The sequence below is a fragment of the Protopterus annectens genome, chromosome 15.part0 (genome assembly GCF_019279795.1).
Source record: "Protopterus annectens isolate FY-2018-M chromosome 15.part0, PAN1.0, whole genome shotgun sequence".
Lineage (NCBI taxonomy): Eukaryota > Metazoa > Chordata > Ceratodontiformes > Protopteridae > Protopterus > Protopterus annectens.
The window spans coordinates 743,496,497-743,519,775 of record NC_056749.1 but is presented as its reverse complement, the minus strand read 5'-3'; the positions used below and the strand labels follow the sequence as shown (position 1 = coordinate 743,519,775).

Sequence of the window (23,279 nt, the reverse complement as noted above, 5' to 3'; positions counted from 1 at the left end):
AACATTAGCACAAGTGTATTGTATGACTATTACTTTCCAAACCATGTGCAGGGCACAGTGTACAGCTGGCATTCGGAGACTACAAATTACATTTGTGAATCCAACAGTCCATCAGAAAGCTTAAGTTATTTATATTATAGATATGTTTCAAGTACATTTCAGGAACTTATACAATTTTAAAATATGGAAAATATACTGCCACCCAGATCTTTTAAATGCTTCCCTAATTTCAAGTCAAACAAATCTGCACAGCTAATCAGATCCAAGTGCAAATGTTATTGTTCTAATCATACCTCTGCCTCATTAAGTGCTCCATGCATTGCATAAATAGCATAGTAACTAGATACTTCAGAACTGACATGATTTGTTCCTCCATTATTTATCCATTTTTTGAATTATCATTTTACAGTTCAAGCAAGGTTTTTGGTTTTCAGAGACTCATTGACACAATTTTCATCCTGTCTAGCCTACCAGCTCCTTACCAGTAGACCAAAGACTGACAAGTTTGTCAGCCTTGCTCTAACAATTGACCTACCTTACCCTTCTAAACCTGTGGTGCAGGACCATCCTCCACAGAAAACATTTCAAAGCTATAACAGGCAGATGCCTCTACAATTAATATTTCTCCACCACCCCATCTAAGCCTGGGTGATGTAATTGTTCTTCAAGTCCTTCGTAATTTATTCCTGTTTATATTCATTGAGTGACATCAGTTTCTTTGAATAGGACAGGCTGATTAAAATCAGATCAGTACCCAAAGGATGCATAACATCATCTCCATCATGGCCTACCTTCTGTGCACTTACACAAACAATTTACACCTATTCTCAACTACATCTAGTGGCTACTGCATCAATTATTAGTTTCTATCTCAGATGAGATAGTGTCTTGAAACAGATTCATTGACATTGCAACCACTGCTCTCAAAGTGTTATTGACTGTTTCAGCATGTCAAACTGTAGCTTGTCAGATCGCACAAACTGCCTGCATTGATTTTATCTGTGATCTGTTTTGATCCCCAGTTGAATGCTAGGGTGATATGTCTGATGTCAAAATGAGATGATAATAAATGACTTTTTTTGGATTAGGTCAGCAAATGGTTCAGTAGAAGGAATATTCTCATAAGTGTGCAGAGAAAAAAAAAGAAAAAAAAGAGCTTCATAGCAGGAAGAAGTGTACAGCTGATATAAATGAAAAAAACGTGAAAAAAAACACAATCAACTCGGAATGAGATGCAAGGCCGCAAAATGTCTTCAGGCACTTGTACCTGAGAAAGTTCTAGTTAACACGGATGATTTAATGGTATAATTTGCTGAAGTAAAATGCCTTTGGTATCATTTTAGGTTCCATTTTCATAAAACTGTCATATCAGAAACATTGCACGAGAAATTACAGTTGATTAGAACACAATCCACTTAATAATTTTCATTATTTGATTGGCTGGTAAAAGTTGTATCATGTTAGGGAACCTAACTTCTGAGTGACTCATAGGTGGTCAGTTGGCATATGACCAAACACAAGTGTTTGAAATGTCAAATCAGTGAATGTTCCAGATAATGACAAAATAAATATTGCTGAAGTGATAAGAACACTGAGGTAGCAGGAACAGCAAGATAGGTGTAAATAAACATACATACACAGAAAATATACACCTCGCCTCAACACCAACTGTAATAAATAATAAAACAGTAAGTAAAGGTATGTAGCAATGTGTCCCTCAACAGCACAAAGTCCCATTCCTGAGCAGAACAAAGACCACTTTATTAAATCGGTGCATAGTCCATGTGTTTCCAAAAAAGTTAAACAATGTAAATACTTCTGAGAAGATCTGAGCAGCTGACTATGGCTTCTGTCATCTCCTACTCACACCACTACATCAATGAATAGCTTGCTAACAGCAGCTGCAAAAGTATTCCTAGCCTGCTGCAGTACATACTCTGTGACCACCTTTCTCTGTTTTATAACTTTTGACTTCAGTGTTCATCTTGTAATCTTGAACAGTTATTGACTAGGATGTTCAACCAATTGAATACAATGATATGCTGTTCAACCTTCCATGAGTCGATTAGAAGTTAGGAAGCTGGCATGGTAATGTCAAAAGAAGCATTATGTGTGTCACACATTATAACAGTTGAGGAAAACACTTTTATAACTATTCTACAAAGACTACTAGCACACCTGAGGTACTATTGCTATACAGCGGTGTGTCACACATCATCAATGTAATAACTGGAGGGTTCTGGTTGTTTAGTAGATTGATGCTGTTGGGCCGAATGAAGGAAAATAACCAAACCTATCTGTAATTTTAGGCTCTTGAACATTGTAGCTCAAGAGTTTGGAGTGAGCATTTTGATCACATTTTGTTGTACTCCTCTGTAAGAAATTACAGCCTTCTGGATGCTGACTTTCTGATTATAAAAATACTTTCTTTTTGATTTCTTATTCGGGCATACACTTTTAAAATGTTTGGCACTGCTAATAACAGGTTCAAATCAAACCATAAAGCAGTACATATCGGATGCATGAGAAATTAGTTATGTAGATGAAAGTATTAGACAATACAATGAAAATATTAACTACAGGTACAGTAATGTCCTAATCAACATACTAACTAGATCTGGTATGCCTTCACCAGACTGTGAACACTCATTTATATTCAATGGAAGTGGTATGTTGTGTCAACTTCGCATGTTTGTTTGCTTAAGTAACGGAGAATACTGAAAGTCATTGATGTATAGTAATACTTCAGTGTCAATCGTAGGGTGGTCACCAACAGTGTAAGTGTCCAGGGCTTGCACAGATGCTTTTACTTACTTATATTTTGATAAATGGATAAATGCAAACATTCCTACTTTCCTAACAGATAGCATTCTGGTAGCAAAAGGAGAACTACATCAGCAATGAGATTCTAGAAATGCATTTATGGAGGAATGCCTTATACATTACAAGTTCAGCAATGTAAAATATACAAAGAATAATAACAGTAGAGCTCACAACATCTCTATGAGCAATATAACTAAAATATTTTAAGCTGTTAAATACATGCTGTCTTGAAAGAGGGCAGTTTCTTCTGCTGACGTAATTGAAAGCTGTAAGTTTATATGTGTGGTTTCAAATCCTTTCAAATTTCAAGCATTCCTCTTCTCTTAAATCTAAAATGAAAAGTTTGCTCTTTGCGCTATCTCTCATCAAAGGAAGATTGCTTACAGTTTTATGAGAGCCTATACTACTTTTACCCTTCATATTTCTGGATATATTGTTATGATTCTGTCTATACCTGTTTGCCCTTTTTCAGCTTGAGTTATTCTTCTGCTGACTTCCTACGATTTGTCTTTCATTTACTTTGTTCTAAGCAATTTTTTTTAGATATTTGGAGGCCAAAATCAGTCTTGTGTTTTCAGTTGTTTCAGCACTTCCATACTTTAATGCAGCTGTTAGTCTGTGTACACGTTTTGTCATGTCGTTAATCCATGTAGAAATATAACAGAATTTCATGGAATGGTGTACCAGGTAATAACATCCAATATAATTTCATACAAAGCATGTGCAGTATAGTCAGGGTTATGAGAGGGTACACCATGTAATAATATCCAAAAAGATAATAGAATTTCATACAAAACACTTGTTTTTTATAATTTCTCCAAATCTCTTGGGTTTCTAATACCATGACAAGAATGGACCCCGTTCATAAGTTAAAGTACGATTAAAGTTCATTAAATTATTATTGTTTCAATCTTTGATGTCAGCCAAAAGTGCTCTTCACAGCACCCACAATGTGCCCACTAATGACTCCTTCTGCAGTTCATATGGAGTTACATTTATTGTTAACATATCTAAATATGATTGTAGATTCTTTTTTATGAGACCCATCACTCCTACTACTATTGGAACTATCTGGCATCTTTCAACCACATTGCTCTTGTTTCTGTCTGCAAATCTTGATATTTTATGACTTTGTGTCTCTCTGTACACAAGACACTGTAGTCAATGGGTATAGCTATTTCAACGGCCAATGCTACTTTTGTCTTCTTTTCATGGACCACTATATCTGGTTTTCTCGCATCTGTCTTTTGAAATGTTGGTATTGGGTGGTCCCATGTGATGTAGACTTCATAATATTCTATGATGCATTGTGTTTCATGTTTCCAGTGTTTTTCAGTCACTTCAATACCATTATGTTTGCACAATCCCCAGTGCAACAGTCTTGCCACATTATTGTGCCTTTCAGTATACAGTCCTTCTGCCATTAGTATGTCACAACCAGCAACAAGGTGTGTGACTGTTTCCATTTCTATTTTACAAAACCTATATTTGTCTGTTTCTCCAACATGTTCAAAGGACTTTGTAAACCAACATGTACATAGCCCAGTATCTTTGGCCACCAGTATTAACCTTTCATCTTTTGGTTTGAATTCACCTCTCCTTAACCATTCCTGCATTTGATCATGATCAACATGAGATTCTTCCAGAAGTTTTCTATACTTACTATATTTATGCATTTTCTACATGTCTTGCCTTCTTATATGATCCTTCACCTTATTTTATTTATTTATTCATTTTACATTTGTTGACCGGGCTAGACTAGCTGGATATATGTCCATTTTCAGTAGAGCCCCGGGGAGATAAGCTCCAAAGTTAAAATGAATTTACATTAAAGAAATGCATGAAAATAACAGAGTAAAAGAAAACATTATAACTAGTGACATAGTTATAAAGTGTAAAAATGCAGTAAGTAGAACATAAATGGTAAAAATATTGTTACAAAAATATTGTTACAAGTGACATTCTGAGAGAATACTAGCATAATGTACAGTAATTGTGGATAAAGGAAAGTAAGAAGAAAACAGCAGTTATGTGAGTACATCTAGTGGTATAACATGGAAAGAATATATATAAAAAAACACACTTTTTTTTTTTTTTTTTTTAATATATATAGATAGTAAGAAGGAGAACTAGATTAGTGGATGTAAATATGAAGTAGATTTAGGGTTCTAAAGGTCTAGAATTTAGTCAGGTATATTCTTAGTTTTGTTTTTTGGCACATTCAGTTGCTGTCTGAGTTTTATCTGCTTCTGGTTCATTTCCATTTCTGCTTGACATCAATTTGCTTCTGCTAGACTAAACACGGAAGTCATCTTAGATTTATTCTCCTCATGTTTCAAAACTTTCACTACATTTGTGTCTTGTGAGGTCAGCAGATAATGTGTGCAGTCCCACAATTGCAGATCTATGCATGCAATCAATTTCAAGGAGGGCCATACCTCCATCGAAATGGAGAATATATAGTCTTGGTATGTACTGATTTTTATAAATCATTTGGTGAGCATGAAGCATCCTTCTTGTTTTCCTGTCTAATCTAGCCAACATGATTTGGGGTCAGTCAATCACTCCAAAACTGTAAGTTAGGGCATGAAGAGCAAATTGGTTTATAGCTTGAATGTTATTCCTAGTTGTCAACTCTGTTTTCAGGATTAATTTAAGTCTTCTAAAATATTCCTTAGTAAGTTTTATTCACATTTGTTCATGTTTTATTGTTGATCCTTTATCAGTTCCCAAGTATTTATACACTCCCTCTTACTCAAGTTCTTTTAAATCACATTCTTGTCCCAAACTGATGTTTTCTTGGTGCTGCATTTTCCTGCTTTAAAGGTTGCTTTTGCACACTTATCAAGACCAAATGACATTCTTATACCATCTGAAAAAGTTTTGACTACTTGCAGTTGTGCTTTCAGTTCCTCATCTGATGAGCTATACAGATTTAAATCATCAACAAAGTGAAGATGAGATGTCTTGATACTGTCTTGTGTTCTAGGAGCCAAATTATAGTCATGGCCTAAGCTGTTAAGTGGGCAAGACCAAATAGCAGCAGTGGCAGGGAGTCACCTTGGAATATCCCCCTTTGAATTTTTATCCCTAGAATAATTTGTCCTTTATCATGGCTTAATTGCAAAGTGGTCTGCCACTGTTTTATGTTCACTGTAATGTAACTGATTGGTGTAGTGTGTATCTTATACATTTTTAAGCACTCGTTTATCCATGAATGTGGGATACTATCAAATGCTTTTTTGTAGTCAATCCATGCCATACTTAGATTCTTCCCCTTTTTCCATGTTTCCATTATGACTTTATTTAGCAACAGATGATCCTTTGCTCCATATGACTTTCTTTTATTACCCTTTTGTTCTACTGCCATGATTGAAATTTCTTCTAAATGCCTATAAACTCTATCGGCATTAATTTCGGTGTATAGTTTATATGTTGTCAGAAGGCAAGTTATTGGCGTACAATTTTTAGGATAACTTGCAGGTTCACTCTCAAGTAGGAGCATTGTTTTTCCTGTTGTTAACCAGGCTGGTGTCTGTTTGGAGTGTGCATATAAATAGTTCTTAGTCATGGCTAAATGTTTGTGCAAAGATGTTAATACTTTTAGCCAGAAGGTAGGTACTGCATCTGGGCATGGGGTTTTTCTATTGGAGGCTTTTCTTAACTTTATCTCAAATTCTCTGACTGTTACTTCATCCCATTTTGTATCCTGTACCATTGAACTTCTTATTCTTTCTTTTACATCTTCTATCCATTTAGCATTTTTGTTATATTCCACAGGATCTTCATAGCTATGTCTCCAAAATGTATCTATTTCTTCTTTTTTGGGTGGTCTTTCAATTCCTTTTACCTTGTTTCCCAATTCTTTATACAACTTTTTAGGCTCATCAGTAAATTGCTTATTTTGTACTTTTCCTTTATCTGTGTATCTTCTATGTTCTTCTGCCTCTGCTTAGATTTTTAGTTTATTATTTACAATAGTGCAAAATAGAGCCTGTTATACTGTGCATGGCTTTACCCATCTGTCTTTCTGGGTATTTTTGTTGATATGTTCCCTCTTCTATTCTCTTATAACAGTGACACTTCTTGTCTTAATTGCCTTATAATTTTCTCTATTATATGCTTCATGCTGGTATTCGATTTCTCCCCTTCCTTAGCCTCACTCCCCTGTGTTCTTGTGGTAGAATTCTATCTGTTATTAATTTAGCTGCAGAGTAATATATCATGTTTACTTTGGTTATATCACATGGATTTCTATGGACAGTCCTAATTACAATCTCTATGGACAGTCCTGTTTTTAAATTTTTCCAAGTCTTTTGGGTTTCTAATACCATGACGGGAATGGACCTCATTCCTAAGTCAAAGTACAATTAAAGTTCATGAAATTAGTATTATTTTGATCTTTGATGTCAGCCAAAAGTGCTCTTCACAGCACCCACAATGTGCCCAGTAATGACTCCTTCTGCAATTCATATCAGGTTACATATATAGGTAACATATCTAAATACGATTGTAGACTCTTTTTTTTGTAAGACCCATTGCTCCTACTACTATTCGAACAGTCTGGGTATCTTTCTTCCACATTGCTCTCATTTCTTCCAGCAAATCCTAATATTTTATGACTTTGTGTCTCTCTGTATGCAAGACACTGTAGTCACAGAGTGTGGTGATTTCAATGATCAATTCTACTTTTGTCTTCTTTTCATGGACCACTATATCCGGTTTTCTAGCATCGATCTTTTAAACTGTTGATAATGGGTAATTCATGTAATGTAGACTTCATCATTTCCTATTATGCTTTGTGGCTCATGTTTATCTTCAGTGTTTTCAGTCACTTCAGTACCATAATGTTTGCACACTCCCCACTGCAACAGTCTTGCCACATTATTATGCCTCTCAGTATACAGTCCTTTTGCCATTAGAATGTCACAACCAGCAACTAGGTGTGCAACTGTTTCCAATTCTGTTTAACAAAAACTACATTTGTCTGTTTCTCCCAGACGTTCAATGGACTTTGTAAACCAGTGTGTACGTAGCCCACTAACTTGGGACACCAATATTAACCTTTCATCTCTTGTTTTGAATTCGTCTCTCCCAAACCATTGCTGCATTCGATCCTGATTAACATGAGATTCTCCCAGAAGTTTTCTATGCTTGCAACTATATTTATGCATTTTCCACATTTCTTGCCTTCTCATCTGGTCCTTCACCTTATATTCTTTCTTTTGTTTTTTAGCACATTCAGTTGCTGCCTGATGTTTATCTACTTCTGTTTTGATTTTCATTCCTGCTTGACACTGATATGCTTCTGCTAGATTAAGCAGAGAAGTCATCTTAGATTTTTTCTCCTCATGTTTCAAAATTTCACTACATTTGATTCTTGTGAGGTCAGCAGATATGTGTGTAGTCGCACGATTGCAGATCTATACGTGTAATCAGTTTCAAGGAGGCCCATCCGTCCTTCGGAACGTGGAATATATTAACTTGGTATGCACTGATTTTTATAAATCATTTGGTGAGCATGAAGCATCCTTCTTGTTTTCCTATCTAATCTATCCAACACGTTTTGGGGCCAGTGACTCACTCCAAAACTGTAAGTTAGGACAGGAAGAACAAACTGGCTTATAGGTTGGATTTTGTTCCTAGATGTCAATGCTGTTTTCGGGATTAATTTAAATCTTCTAAAGTATTCCTTACTAAGTTTTATTTGCATTTGCTCATGTTTTATTGTTGATCATTCATGAATTCCCAAATATTTATACACTCCCTCTTGCTCAAGTTCTTTTATATCACATTCTTGCCCCAAACTGATGTTTTCTTGATGCTGCAGTTTTCTTGCTTTACAAGTTGCTTTTGCACATTTATCAAGACCAAATGACATTCGTATATCATCTGAAACAGTTTTTGACAACTTGCAGTTTTGCTTTCAGTTCTTCATCTGATGAGCTATACAGTTTTAAATCACCGACAAAGAGAAGATAAGAAGTCTTTACACTTTGTTGTTTTCTAGGAGCCAAGTTATAGCCATGGCCTAAGCTGTTAAGTAGCCAACTTAATGGGTTAGTGGATAGACAGAATAGCTGTGGTGAAAAAGAGTCAACCTGGAATATTCCCCCTTTGAATTTTTATCCCTGGGATAATAATTTGTCCTTTAACATGGCTTAATTGCAAAGTGGTCTGCCACTGTTTCATGGTCACTGTAATGTAGTTGATCAGTGTAGTGTGTATCTTGTACATTTTTAAGCACTCTTTTATCTATGAATGTGGGATGTTATCATATGCTTTTTTATAGTCAGTCTATGCCATAGTTAGATTTTCCCCTTTTTACAGTTCTACATTATGACTTTATTTAACAACAAATGATCCTTTGTTCATAGGTACATAGGCATGTACTAGGCTAATGGCCTGGGGCCTTTACAAGCCTAGCCCATAGGATTACCCTGGCATTGTGCCACCCAACCTTAGTTCCCACTGCCTCTGTCGAGTAAAGCCACTGGTGTGATCCCCGGGGTAATATTCCATATGACTTTTTTATTGCCCTTTTGTTCTGTTGCCATAATTGAGTTTTCTTCTAAATGACTATAAACTCTGTCTGCATCACTTCCAGTATACAGTTTATACATCAACAGAAGGCAAGCTATTGGTCTATAATTTTTAGTTTAGCTTGCAGGTTCACTCTTAAGTAGGAGCAATGTTTTTCCTGTTGTTAGCCAGGCTGGTGTCTGTTCGGGGGTGTGCATACAAATACTTCTAACTCATGGCTAAATCTTCATGCAAAGATGTTAATACTTTTAACCAGAATTTAGGCACTGCATCTGGGCCTGGGGTTTTCCAGTTAGAGGCTTTTCTTAACTTTGTTTCAGTCTCTCTGGCTGTTATTTCATGCCATTTCATATCCTGTACCTTTGAACTTCTTATTCTTTCTGTTACTTCTTCTATCCATATATCATCTTTGTTATGTTACACACCATCTTCATAAATCTTCCTCCAAAATATATCTATTTTTTCTTTTTTTGGTGGTCTTCAATTCCTTTTACCTTGTTTCCCAATTCTCTATATAACTTTTTTTGGGTCATCAATAAATTACTTATTTTGTACATTTCCTTTATATTTATCTGCATAACTTCTAAGTTTTTCTGCCGATGGTGAAATTTTTAGTTTATTTGTGATACTGCATCCTGTTCTAATACTGTGCATAATGTCTATTATGTCTGAAAAAAAAAAGAAAAAAAAGAAAAAAATATCTCTTGTTTTTCCTGCTTTACTAGTTTAGTCCAGTTTCAGAGTTGCTGATTCCTGGGCTTTGGTTGTAGTTCCTGTGTACTGTTTCCTTGCCTTATTTGGGGGAAGGGAAGCTACCTTGCTTTCCTGCTTTACTAGTTTAGTCCAGTTTCAGAGTTGCTGATTCCTGGGCTTTGGTTGTAGTTCCTGTGTACTGTTTCCTTGCCTTATTTGGGGGAAGGGAAGCTACCTTGCTTACCAGTGGGAGTGGGAAGCATTGAGCTGCCATTTGTCCAGTTTTGTGAGGTTTCAGCCAGTAACTAGTAGTCTATTGGTCGTTTTGGGCCAGTTCCTAGCTTGTAACAGCTCCCTGGTATAAAACTTTCAGCTTGTACCTACTCAGCACAGACTCCACGTGGGCCAGCAGAGTAATCCAGGCTGCAGAGAGCTGAATAAGCGACTTTTCTTGATACTAAGTATATTTTTGTTGCTTTCCACATCTGAATACCTAGCAACTGTATTTGCCTGCCTTTCTGTTACATTGAAGCTGTTTTACTGCATTTAACTTAATATTGCACTTGGAATCCTTGTTTGTTACTATTTGACTGTATTTGTAGCAAATTCTTCTGTGTAAGCTGTAGTAGCTGATTCATAGCATTTATAAATGTTTGCTGTACCTGTTTCTGCCTGTTTTGTGAAAAAAAGAAAAAAAGAAAAAATATCTCTTGTTTTTCCTGCTTTACTAGTTTAGTCCAGTTTCAGAGTTGCTGATTCCTGGGCTTTGGTTGTAGTTCCTGTGTACTGTTTCCTTGCCTTATTTGGGGAAGGAAGCTACCTTGCTTTCCTGCTTTACTAGTTTAGTCCAGTTTCAGAGTTGCTGATTCCTGGGCTTTGGTTGTAGTTCCTGTGTACTGTTTCCTTGCCTTATTTGGGAAGGGAAGCTACCTTGCTTAGCAGTGGGTGTGGGAAGCATTGAGCTGCCTTTGTCCAGTTTTGTGAGGTTTCAGCCAGTAACTAGTAGTCTATTGGTCGTTTGGGCCAGTTTCTAGCTTTTCCAGCCCCTGGTATAAAACTTTCAGCTTGTACCTACTCAGCACAGACTCCACGTGGGCCAGCAGAGTAATCCAGGCTGCAGAGAGCTGAATAAGCGACTTTTCTTGATACTAAGTATATTTTTGTTGCTTTCCACATCTGAATACCTAGCAACTGTATTTCGCCTGCCTTTCTGTTACATTGAAGCTGTTTTACTGCATTTAACTTAATATTGCACTTGGAATCCTTGTTTGTTACTATTTGACTGTATTTGTAGCAAATTCTTCTGTGTAAGCTGTAGTAGCTGATTCATAGCATTTATAAGTGTTTGCTGTACCTGTTTCTGCCTGTTTTGTGAAAAAAAAAAAAAAAGAAAAAATATCTCTTGTTTTTCCTGCTTTACTAGTTTAGTCCAGTTTCAGAGTTGCTGATTCCTGGGCTTTGGTTGTAGTTCCTGTGTACTGTTTCCTTGCCTTATTTGGGGAAGGGAAGCTACCTTGCTTTCCTGCTTTACTAGTTTAGTCCAGTTTCAGAGTTGCTGATTCCTGGGCTTTGGTTGTCGTTCCTGTGCACTCTTTCCTTGCCTTATTTGGGGAAGGGAAGCTACCTTGCTTACCAGTGGGAGTGGGAAGCATTGCTGCCTTTGTCCAGTTTTGTGAGGTTTCAGCCAGTAACTAGTAGTTTATTGGTCGTTTGGGCCAGTTTCTAGCTTTTCCAGCCCCTGGTATAAAGCAGAGCTGCCACTGTTGCACACTAGGGCAGTGCGGTTAAGCAGGTTTAAACTATTCGGGCTACCTAAAGTCCACTCTTCAAATTTTCCTTAAAACTACCTTCCTCGAACTATACTACTGATCAAATCAGCGTATCCTATAACTAAAAGATCAACTCTACTTGACTCCAAGTAGACTATTCTCTATCTATTAAACCTAGCACTTGCTCCTACAGTACTTATTACCTTGATACGGCACTCTTGTCATAGATAGTACCCCAAAAGGCAACCCCCATTTCTCGGTCACCCACGTCCCCGAATCTTTTTAAAGTTTTCGTCTACCCTTCTAGCATGTCGAGGGATCAGTTGCTAGTGTCCTCTCCTGCTCAGCTGGTGAACCTGGGAATATTGAGGCAATGTTTCAATTGCCTCATGTACCTGAACAACCCTTTCCTCCTCCCACAAAACACAAATACATGCGAGAGATGCAACTATACGGCCAAACTGGAGGCTGAGCTCTCTCAACATAGGACTGGCAAGACCAGTCAGGAGGAGAAGGTTACCACACACACTATAGACCCAGTCCCACATAGTACCATTACAACCTCAAATCATACACATAAACACACAAAGACATACTCGGAGGCTCTGATCAAAAATCTACCAAAACAGCAGAGGCCACCAAAGCAGACACCCAAACAACCACCACCTCAGAACACAACACCCAACACATAGACCTCACAGTCAGAGTGTCAAACAGTCACAGCCCTTAAGGCCAAACACAATGCCAGACACACTAGTCATTGGTGACTCCATAGTCAGACACACTGATGTCCCGCTCACCAGACTGAGTAAGGAGAAGGTCACAGTAAGCTGCCTGTCGGGCGCTAGAATCCGCCACATAACGCAAGCACTCAGGTCTCTCAACAGCAGGTACAAATATGACTCAGTCATTGTCCACGCTGGTGTAAACGACCTGAGACGTACCTCCTTGGACTACATGAAAAGAGACATTGAGGAGCTCTCTGATTATGTAGCCCAGGCAGGTATGACCCTGACCTTGAGCAGTATCCTACCTTCACCAAGAATGATGCCACAATACAGAGATAAGATGATCAGCTTTAACAATTGGCTTAAACACTGGTGTCATTCAAAGGGGATCCAGTATCTGTCTGCCTGGGATGACATGCTGGACAAGCCACGCTGGGCTTGCACCTGTCACCCTGGGATTCAGATATTGGCAAAGGCTCTTGCCACCCCATAGTGCCTTTTTAGGCAAGGCTCAAATTCTAAACCTACCACCCTAGAACACAAAAAGGAAAAAACTAAGGGTAATGCTGCTCAATGCCAGAAGTCTAAATCTCAAAATGCACTTTCGAGGCCCTTCTCAGTATGGAGAACATCGATGTCTGTGCTGTGACAGAAACCTGGTTCAAGGCTCCTGAGAGCACCCCAGCTATCAGGTTTTACCTCATATCATGCGTTCCAGCCCCAAAATCCGGACAATACCAAGAAAGGAGGGGTATCCATATTCATCAAGGACACCCACACCTCAAGACTGGTGGCAACGCGATGCATTGGAGACCATCCAGGTGCAATTAACCATAGGCAAGACTGCTCTGCAAATTGTAGCATGTTACAGGCCACCCTCACAAACTCAGGAAACTCACATGGCCTTCCTGAAAACACTAGAGGATAAATGTATCACCAAACACCATCATACTAGGTGACTTCAATTACCCTAATATAGACTGGGAACACTACTCAAGCCTAAACACCCTAGCCCAAAAGTTCCTGGAATTCATAAACTCAAATGCCATGGAACAACTAGTCACCATCCCCACAAGAGGAGATAACATACTTGATCTCATCATCACGAACATGGGAGCACAATGTTCAACACCGGAAGTATACCCCTCACTGGTGAGATCAGATCACAAACTAATCTCGCTGGAGGTCCTCATCCCACCCCCACCTGAAATAAAAGACCACAGTAAAGAACTTCTCAAAAGCCGACTTCACACTTCTAAAGACTAGTGTGGTCTCCTTTCAGGCCCCGAGCGGAAAACAGTACTCAAGCCGCTGAATCACTTGCCTTCTACCAGCACCTGCAGGACTGCATGGATAAGGCAATCCCAAGCAAAACAAAGACTCTTTGTACCAAAGGCAAGCGTCCAGTCTGGTGGACCCCAGCCATAAACAAACTCTACAACAAAAGGAGGAAGCTACTACAAGATAGAGCAAAATCCTTAAAAGGTAAGACACCCTTGATCACTATAAGTAAAAAACTAAGAGCTCTCATAAAATCATCCAAAGCAAATTTCGAGAAAAATAGCTAAAGACTCAAAAGACAATCATAAGGCCTTCTTTAGCTATGTTAGAAACCTAGGAGGAAACTCCCAGATATGCTCAGAACTAGTTCAAAATGATGTGAAGATTACTGATCCTACAGACATTGCCAACATACTGGCTGACAGGTTCAGTGCAAACTCCCCCTCCCAAAGGAGAGATATCTATACCAAATGAGTGCAGCCCCCAAACATCTCCAGCGCCCAAGTGAGAACTGCTCTCTCCAAAGCAAAAACACAGCATCCATGGGACCCGATGGTGTCCCGGCTGTGTGCTCCACGAACTCAATGAGGAATTAAACCCACAGCTAGGACAGCTGTTTAATCAAAGTCTTACCTCTGGATACGTACCCAGGAGTGGCGCACTGCAACTGTGGTCCCACTTCACAAAGGCGGTGCCACCACAGACCCTGGAAATTACTGGCCCATTAGCTTGACAAGCCTTATCTGCAAAGCCATGGAGAGGATCATAATGGACCTCATAAATAAAGACAGAGAATTTGCAGACTTTGGATCCAACCCAGTTTGGCTTTGTCAAAGGCAGATCATGCCTTTTAAACTTGGTTGACTTTTTGAAACAGTCACCAAAGCCATTGATGAGGGAAAGGCAGTCCATACAGCCTACCTCGATCTGGCTAAGGCCTTGATACAATACCCCACTCGGGTATCATTGAAAAACTCATCAGCCTAAATGTTAACCCATACATCACAAGATGGGTTGCAAACTGGCTGAGTGACAGAACCCACAGGGTCAGAGTTGCTGGCGCCATGTCAGACTCAAAGCCTGTCACAAGTGGTGTCCCACAGGGCTCAGTCCTGGGCCCACTCTTGTTTGGCATCTACTTTTCCAGTACAAGCAAACACAGGAGGGTTATGGCTGACAAAGTTTGCAGATGACTGCAAACTGGCGCCATAGTAGAAAACACATCTGACACAGATATCCTTCAGAAGGGTCTCACAGAAACGGATAACTGGTGCCAGAGCCACGGCCTAAAGTTAAATGCCAAAAAATGCATAGTCATACCCTTCGGGAAAAACAAGGTTACCCCTAGCTACCAAATAGATGGCAATCCACTGAGCACAGAAGAAGTTATCAGGGACCTGGGGACCCAGGTTGATAGTAGTCTGTCATTCGACACCCATGTAGCTAAAGTAGTTAGGAAGTCCTTCTACATTGCCCACCTTATCATGAAGGGATTCTCATCTAGATCAAGGGAGGTCATAGTCTCCCTTTACTCATCACTCATCAGACCAATGATTGAGTACAATGCCCCATTCGGAATGTATCTGACCCGACACTTGCAGCAGCTGGAGAGGCCACAAAATTCCTCACCAAAAGGATAAAGGGTCTCAAAAATCTGTCCTATGCTGCCCGACTGAAAGAACTCCAGCTCTATTCAGTCTCAGAGGTGACCTTTGCCTAACATACAAGGCCATATCAAACCCAAATTTGATGAATATGCTTCACCTCAAAAATCTAGATCCATCAGAGCCACAAAGGCGGAGACTTAAACCTCGACACGGCTATTAATAGGACGTGCTGGAGGGATAGATTCATCACCCAAAGACTCCCTATGCTGTGGAACAAAATCCCGGTACATGTGAGGCAGAGCACCTCGCTGGCCTTGTTCAAGAGAAATCTTGACCAATGGATGGGAGATCGCAGATATACCCCAGGAATTACCTCAGTGTCACTGCTCGACAGAGGCACAGCAAAATAATGGGTATAGTTCCCCATACTAAAGGGGTGGCGTAAGCCACAAAACAATGGGCTAGGCTTATAAATGCCCTCGGGCAGATAGCCTAGTATGAACCTATGAACCTATGAACCTATGTTTCTGAGTATTTTTGTTGATATGTTCCCTCCTGCATTTTCTTCTAACAATGACACTTCTTGTCTTAACTGCTTTATAGTTTTCTTTGTTTGATATTTCCATGATGGTATTCGATTTCTCCACTTTATTTTTCTCACTACCCTGTGTTCTTGTGGCAGAACATTATCAGTTATTAATTTAGCTGCACAGTAATATATCCTGTTTACTTCTATTATATCACATGGATCTCTATGGGCAGTCCTAATTACTGTGTTCATTTGTTTTATCAAACTTCTGACTTTTTGTGTTTTATTGACCTTCTGCAGTCTATTTTAATTTTTGTTCAGTGATCTTAATATGTCTATCTCTATTAAATCAAGCAACTCTTCTCTTGCCTGTCTTAGACCTTCTGCATTAAATCCATCAGTTCGCAGGCACTCCATAACTTCAACTTCCATTTTTTAATATATATTTTATTCTTCTTCTTTCTACATTCCCTCTTTGTGATATTATTTTTTTATTGTGAAATTTTCCATGTCTGGATTCTTTTGTCTGTATTTCTCTTTGAATATTTTTGGGGCTGCCTTCCTTATATTAATTAATTTGGCTTTTACCTTTGCATAAATATTGTACCATATCATATCTCTCTTTCTTTCCCATGTCCATATTTCTTTTTTATATTCTTTTCAAAAATCTCTAGGTTTTTGTTGTTTATATTTTCACACTACCTCAGATACTTCTTTTTCCAGACAGACCAAAGTTTCACAGTATTTATACTGTTTTTCACAAATCTGTTGTATTAATGAACACAAATTTTTATTTGAGGCTTCTGACAGTTTTTCCTGCAGAAGTATTTTTCTTTCCTCTAACTTCTCAACCGTTTTGTATATCTTGTGCCTGGAAATTCTGGGCTTTTTGCATAATAGTAACAACACATAATTTCTTTCTTATCCTCAATAGTCCACTCTATCGTCTTTATGGGTCTTCGGCCAATCAATTTTTGTTGTTTTTATGGACTGCTACTACCTTCAACAGGGGGGCATCCTCCCTCTGGGCCTGGCCTGGCCCCATTGTAGGAATGTTTCCATGTCTTGAGGATTCTACACTGTCATTTTTTCCAGTCCTGGCACGAGTGCACCTACTAGGACTGAGTGTCTTTTTATCCTGGTTCTTGTGCACCCAGCTAGCCTTTTTTTATTTTTGACCTACTTCTGCCCATGATATATGCTATATAAATACAGTATAGGTTCATAGGTTCATAGGTTCATACTAAGCTAACTGCCCTTGCGAGCTATTTTAAGCCTAGCCAATTATCCCTTGTGAGACTCAAACCCTGCACCTTGTGTTTGTAAGGCAAACACCTTAACCATTAGGCCACCCTCCCAACCCCAGATAGTCGTAGTCGGCAGGATTCGAACCTGCGCGGGGAAACCCCAATGGATTTCTAGTCCATCGCCTTAACCACTCGGCCACAATATATCAGTGTTGTCTTGGTGAGATTTTGTGGAAAACAGGGTCACCTCATGAAAGTACTCACCAAAACTTGAGGATTAATTCAATTTCAGCAATACTGCTCTCCTTTTCTTGCAAACTTATCATTTCTCCATTCTGACCTCCTACAGTCCTGCAGTATAGTCAGTGGTATGAGATGGTAGATCATATAATAACATGCAGAAATACAGAATTTTATACAAACCATGTGCAGTAAAGTTAGTGGAATGAGATGGTAGACCATATAATAACATACAGAAATATAACAGAATTTCAGACAAACCATGTGCAGTATAGACCGTGTAATAACATGCAGACCTATGAGATGGTAAACCATGTAATAACATGCAGAAATATAGAATTTCCTACAAAGCATGTTCAGTATAGTCAATGATATGAGAGGATGCCCCATGTAATAACATGCAGAAGTATAATAGAATTTCAGACAACACCGCAAAACCAAATCCATGAAGTAGTGTGACCAATAAGGCTCAAAGTCCCAATCAGGTACAAAACGGTTTAATAAAACAATTAAAAAGGTTAAGCACTTTCATCAAACAGACTTCATCAGAACCATGAACTACAAAATTCCATCATTTAATATTAAAATACAATTACCATGGGATCACTTAAAAGTTAATTAACAATTAGTTCTTAAACGGGGATTACCCCATTCATACATACATAGGTTTCTTCCTTAGAACTGACATAATGGAAGTGCTGTCATTAATCCTGGGCTCAGTTGTTGCATTTAGTCTCGATTTCCATTTAAATTCACTCTCTTCAACTTTATTCTCCCAGTACCCTCTGCTCACATCTTTATTAATCTTTTCCAAGATGCCAAATTTAAAATTATTCTCTTGGCTGTCTATACAGTGCATTATTGTTGTCACAATTCTGAATTGCATAAAAATGTTCATAAATGTGCTTCTGGAGGCTTTTGGTAGTTTTCCCTATGTAAAGAAAGTTAGTGTTTACAGATGGCAATATAGACTACCTACAGTACCACAGTTCCCTGTACTTAAAAATACACTTCTTGGGGGATCTCCTATCGCAATATTATTGTCTTGACAAATGTGTATACAATAATTACACATACCACACCCCCCCATCTTGTTATTGTCTGAATATTTTTAATAGCATGTTCAAATAAAATTTTCAAGTTATTACCTGTTTTGAATACAAAACTCAGTTTTTCCCCAAGTGTTCAATCAGTTCTGTGTTACCCATAACAATGGTCCAATTTTTTGTCATAATATCCTTTAAGATGTTACTTCTACCATCAAATTGGATAAACATAGAATGGGGAAAATTTTCATTAGTTTGGTCCCTGGGTTTGTCAATCTCCACACTGGATCTCAAGAGCAAGTGTATTTCGTACCCCAGTCGTGTAAAATTCTTTCTCCAGTTTCCAAAATAAGCGTCTTCGGATATCCTCTTTCCAAAAACATACTAGTTAGGTTACCTAGTTCCAATTTAAACATACTTAAACTAAAGCACATTCTGGAAGATCTTACCATTTGGCCCTTTATTATGCTCTTTTTAATATAAAGTTTGGAACCAAAGGGGTCATTTATTGCACTGTTCTAACTTGTTGCTACTTGTGTATCTCTGCAATCTTTAAACAAAACAAAAAAAATCTTGCTTTTTTCCCACTTTCTGAAATTTAAAAAAAAAGTTCAGTTACAGATTTGCTGTTCTGAAGTGTTTGTAAGTTTCTTGGAGGCCATTGCTTGCTTGAGCTAAAGGGAAGTCTCTGTGTTCATCAGTGGCAGTGGTAAACACTAAACAGCCTGCCTGCCCCTGTGGGAGTGGTTACTGCCAAGAAACTGTAGTTTTATTGGCCATTTTGGGTCAATTCCAAACTCCTTGATCCCCCTCTCTTAAAACCCTCTTTTGCGCGTTTTTGCGCATAGTGCAGCATCGGGCAGCGCCGCTTAATCAGGTTTAAACTATTCCCAGCTCCACAAAGTCTGCTCTTCACTTTTTCCCTTAGAACTGTTCCAAATCTCAAAGTAAGCACTCTATTTTCATTCTAAAACCCAGCAGTAGCTAGGATAAGTGTCTTATAAGTAAGCACTAATAAACTAAAGCACTACACCCTCTTATACTCACTTTAAGTACTTGGCTCCCTATAGGTCCTTTTTGATCAAGTCAAAAAGTAATTCCTTATACTATTCTGGCATGTCCAAAAGTCAGTTTCAGGTTTACTCTCCAGTCCAGATGGTGAATATGGGAATCTTGAGGCAATGTTACAACTGCCTTATGTACACAGACCACCCTCTCCTCTTCCCAACAAGCTCAAATATATGTGAGAGATGCAACTATATAGCCAAACTGGAGGCTGAGCTCTCTCAACATAGTACTGGCATGGTCAGTCTGGAGGAGAAGGTAATCACACACACCACAAATCCAGTCTCACATAGACCTATCGCAACAGCAAACCAAACACATAAACACAAAAACATACTCGGAGGCTCTAAATAAAAATCTGCCCAAGCAACAGAGACCTCCAAAGCAGACATCCAAGAAACTGCTACCCCACAACAATACCCACGTATCACATAGTTCACAAAGTCAGTGTGCCACACAGTCACAGCCCTTAAGGCTAAACAACACACCTAATACACTTGTAATAGGTGACTCTATTGTCAGACACACTGACGTCCCTCTCACCAGGCTGAACAAGGAGAAGGTCACTGTAAGCTGCTTGTCGGGTGCCAGGATCCGCCACATAACACAAGCACTCAGGTCACTCCAAAGCAATTATAAATATGACTCCGTCATTGTTCATGCTGGTGTGAATGACCTGAGATGTACCTCCCTGGATTACATGAAAAGAGACATAGAGGAGCTCTCTGATCATGTGGCCCAGGCCAGTATGACCCTGACCTTGAGTAGCATCTTACCCTCACCAAGAATGATACCACAGTATAAAGACAAAATGATCAGTTTCAACAATTGGCTAAAGTATTGGTGTCACTCAAAGGGGATCCAGTGTCTGTCAGCCTGGGATGACATGCTTGACAAGCCACGTTTCTTCGCTAGGGACGGCTTGTACCTGTCACCCCTGGGTTTTTGAATACTGGCCAAGGCTCTTGCCACCCCCATTGTGCCTTTTTTAGGCAAGGCTCAAAAGACAAACCCACCTCCTTAGACAACACAAGGAAAAAGAAACTAAGAGTAATGCTGCTCAACGCCAGAAGTCTAAACATCAAGATGCATGCACTTGAGGCTCTCCTCAGTATGGAGAATATCGATATCTGTGCAGTAACAGAAACCTGGTTCAAGGCTCCTGAGAGCACCCCAGCACTACCAGGCTATACCTCATACCATGCTTTTCAGCCCCAAAACTCAGACCGAACCACAAGAGGAGGGGGAGTATCCATATTCATCAAAGATACCCATACCTCCAGGCTAGTGGCATTGCACGAAGCATCTGAGACCATCCATGTGCAACTAACAGTGGGCAAAACTGCCTTCCACTTTGTAGCCTGCTACAGACCACCCTCCCAAACTCAGAAACCCCGCTCGGCTTTCCTGAAGACACTGGAAAATATGAAGGTCTTTCCAAACACCATTATATTGGGTGACTTTAACTACCCAAACATAGACTGGGAGCACTACTCAAGCCCCAACACCCTAGCCCAACGGTTCCTAGAATTTATAAACTCAAATGCTATGGAACAACTGGTCACCACTCCCACAAGAGGGGAAAACATATTGGACCTGATCATCACCAATATGGGGACTCTATGTTCCATACCAGAGGTATACCCCATATTGGTAAGATCTGACCATAAATTAAGCACCCGTCCCCACCCCCAGCAAAGGAAACCACGGTCAAAAACTTCTCAAAAGCAAACTTCCCACTTCTCAAAACTGAGGTGGAATCCTTCAAAGCCCCAGGGCCAGTGGAAAATACGGCCCAAACCGCAGAATCCTTTACAAACGCATTCTATGGATACCTACATGAATGCATGGATCGTGCTATCGCAAATAAAACCAAGACACACTCCTCCAAAGGCAGGAGACCTGTCTGGTGGACCCCAGCCATAAATAAGCTGTACAACAGAAGGAGGAAGCTACTACATGATAGAGCAAAATCCCTGAAAGGGAAGGCAACTCTGATCAGTACTAGCAAGAAACTACGATCCCTCATAAAAATCATCTAAGACTAGCTTCGAAAGAAAAATTGCAGAAGATGCTAAAGATAATCACAAGGCTTTCTTTAGTTATGTCAGAAACCTTGGTGGAAACTCCCAGATATGCTCTGAGTTAGTGCAAAATGACAAAAAATACATTGAACCCACAGACATTGCCAACATCCTGGCAGACAGGTTCAGTGCAAACTTCTCCCCATCTCCCCCCCAAATGAGCAAATGACTATCCCAACAGAGTGTAGCCTTCCTGACATCACAGATGCACAGGTGAGAGCTGCCCTCTCAAAAGCAAAAAACACAGCATCAATGGGACTGGACGGTGTCCCGGGCTGCGTTTTACATGAGCTCCAAGAAGAACTGAACCCTCACTTAAAATCACTGTTCAGTCTCAGCCTTACAACATGATATGTACCCAAGGAATGGCGTACAGCAACAGTGGTCCCACTCCATAAAGTTGGTGCCACAACGGACCCCGGAAACTATCGCCCTATAAGCCTAACTAGCCTGGTCTGCAAAGCTATGGAGCGTATCATCATGGAACTCATAAACAAAGACATTGGGAACCTCCAAACACTGGATCCTTCCCAATTCGGCTTTGTTAAGGGCAGATCTTGCCTCTTGAACCTGGTCAATTTCTTTGAAACAGTCACCAAGGCCATAGACAAAGGGAAGGTAGTCAACACAGCCTACCTTGACCTTCCAAAAGCCTTCGACACAATACCCCTCTCAGGCATCATAAATAAGCTCAACAGCTTAAATATCAACCCCTATGTCACAAGATGGGTTGCAAACTGGCTTAGGGATAGAACCCACATGGTCAGAATTGCAGGTGCCATGTCAGACTCTAAACCAGTTACAAGTGGCGTCCCACAAGCCTCAGTCCTGGGACCTCTCTTGTTAGGTATATATTTCTCTGAGGTACAGGCTAACACAGAAGGACTATGGCTGACAAAGTTTGCAGATGACTTCAAATTGGGGGCCATAATCTACTTGCCAGCTGACACAAGCATCCTCCAAAAAGGTCTCACAGAGATGGATAACTGGTGCCAGAGCCATGGCCTAAAGCTAAATGCCAAAAAGTGCATAGTCATCCCCTTTGGGAAAAACAAAGTGCCCATAAATTACCACATAGGTGGTAATCCATTAAGTACGGAAGAAGTAATTAGGGATTTGGGGACCCACGTAGATTGCAATCTCTCCTTTGACAATCACATTGCCAGAGTGGTTAGAAAGACATTCTATATAGCCCACCTTATCACAAAGGGGTTCACATCTAGATCAAGAGAGGTCATTGTGCCCCTCTACTCATCACTCATCAGGCCCATAATAGAATACAATGCCCCATTTGGGATGTTTCTTACCTGACACCTGCTACAACTAGAAAGACCCCAAAAGTACCTCACCAAGAGGATCAAGGGACTCAAACAGATGCCCTATGCAGTTAGGCTAAAGAAACTCCAGCTCTACTCAGTTGCTTACCGCCTACTCAGAGGCGATCTGTGCCTGACGTATAAAGCCATGTCCAACCCAGAATTAATGGACATACTCCACCTCAAGAAATCCAAATCCATCAGAACTACACACTCCAGTGACTTAAACCTCAGCACAGAAATAAATAGAACATGCTGGAGGGACAGATTCATATCCCAGAGGCTCCCCTCACTCTGGAACAAAATCC

General features: G+C 39.6%; 1 protein-coding gene and 1 non-coding gene across 2 annotated transcripts in view; one reads left to right on the top strand and one right to left on the bottom strand.

Moving 5' to 3' along the window:
- Positions 1-23,279, top strand: part of LOC122790044 (gamma-aminobutyric acid receptor subunit beta-4) — a 1,529,477-nt gene that overhangs the window by 312,340 nt on the left and 1,193,858 nt on the right. The gene's annotated exons all lie outside the window — the stretch shown is intronic.
- On the bottom strand, positions 17,345-17,427 carry TRNAS-AGA. The gene has a single exon. It is a non-coding gene; the product is annotated as a tRNA-Ser (tRNA).